This window comes from Zingiber officinale, chromosome 2B (genome assembly GCF_018446385.1).
Source record: "Zingiber officinale cultivar Zhangliang chromosome 2B, Zo_v1.1, whole genome shotgun sequence".
Taxonomy (NCBI): Eukaryota; Viridiplantae; Streptophyta; class Magnoliopsida; order Zingiberales; family Zingiberaceae; genus Zingiber; species Zingiber officinale.
The window spans coordinates 18,751,122-18,752,856 of NC_055989.1; the positions used below are offsets into that span (position 1 = coordinate 18,751,122).

The 1,735-nt window shown below is 35.8% G+C and overlaps 1 non-coding gene across 1 annotated transcript; it reads left to right on the plus strand.

Moving 5' to 3' along the window:
- The first annotated feature begins 393 nt into the window (after positions 1 to 393).
- Positions 394 to 466, plus strand: TRNAA-AGC. Its single transcript has one exon. It is a non-coding gene; the product is annotated as a tRNA-Ala (tRNA).
- Positions 467 to 1,735: the final 1,269 nt, after the last annotated feature.

Below are 1,735 nucleotides of genomic sequence, written 5' to 3' on the forward strand. Positions count from 1 at the left end.
AACGAATCAAAGAAGATCATCCACAATAGTGATGGAATATTAAAGCAAGGTAGTAGAACAGAAGAGAAATTGATGGCCCAGACCGGCGAAGGTGTCGCAGTGCTTTCCGGGGCAATCAATGCGGTCGCCCCAATACAAGTACTTGCTCTCCACCACCGCCTTGGCGGCTTCCCTCGACGACGTGGAGGAAGCAGGGATCGCAGAGGAGAAGGCAACCCAGAGGAGCGTGAGGGCAGCGGCAGAGATGAGGAAGAGTTATACGACGAGGTGCCGTTGGAACCGAAGAATCGCCATAACTGTGAGAGTCCGAGGTGTCGTTCACTAAATTCATCAATCTACGAGACGAACTAATTTTGTAATGATATTTGAGTATATACATTAGAACCTATTAATGGGGATGTAGCTCAGATGGTAGAGCGCTCGCTTAGCATGCGAGAGGTATGGGGATCGATACCCCGCATCTCCATAAAATATTTTATTAGTTTATGTTTTTTATTTTGTATGTGAAAGTAATAAAACTCTTTATATATAATTTTATTGTTCTAGGTACTCATTTATGAGAAATTTATGAACATACAATAGTGTTAATTTTTTTTTAGAGTTTAGGTTAAAAAAGTGAACATTTTTTTTAAACAGGTTTTCGTTGATGATCTTGGATCGATAACCAAGGTTATCAAAAATAATCTCCAACCAAACACACCCTAAATGATCATGATTTGCATATACATGGGTGTGCATGATAACAAAACACTATAAATATAGTTTTGATATTCTGCATACCTTACTCTGCACATCTCTTGAGTATCCAATTTGTTTTTTAAATTTAATTTTTTGTTATGCTTAATACTATAATCCAAATCCTACACTCAAAAGACAAACTCTTATTGACATAAATGGAGCAAAAAAAATTCGTATTTCGCTGATTCTATGTGCTGCCCACGAATGTCGCCTAGGCTAGCATCCGTGTGTGTATAGTATGTTATGCGATCGTCCGTGCCTGATTGGTAGAGGCACCTGGAATTGATCAAGGCGTCTCAATTTTTTTTATTTTTTAAAATTTAAAAAAATCCATAAATCGGAGCTAAAAAAATATCCTATATATATATTATACCCGTGAGTATCTAATTTTGTTTAATTTGAACATTATAATTTAACATATATAGACACTAAAGGTAAAATTTAATTAGTTTAAACTTGGAGCCTAAAAAAATAAAATAAAATAACACATGTATTTCAGTTGGGGTGTCTGGATCAATTCTATTCGCTCGACAACACAGTTGTGGACTGTTCCACTACAAAAAAAACATAGCATTACCGACGGAATATTCTGTCGTAGTTCTGTCGGTAGAGGCATTTACCGACGGAAAATAAAATGTCGGTGTAAAATTCATCGGAAAATTATACTCTGACGGAATTACTGTTCCGTCGGTACATTTACCGATGGAATAACTAGTTCCGTCGGTAAATATATACCGACTGAAAAGTTATTCCGTCGACAATTTTTGCTATCCTAATCTATGAGCCCGACAACAGAGTTGTGGACTGTTCCACCGCGAACGATATATATATAGGTGCCCCTCTTGTATTAGATTTATTTTTTAAAATTTATTTCTTTTAGCTCCTGAGTTAAGTTGATTAGATTTAAACTTTAGGGTTTAGGAGTTGGATTATAGTGTTCAAGCTAAAAAAATTAAAATTAAAAAATTTTAAGTACTCATGGGGTATATAATATATG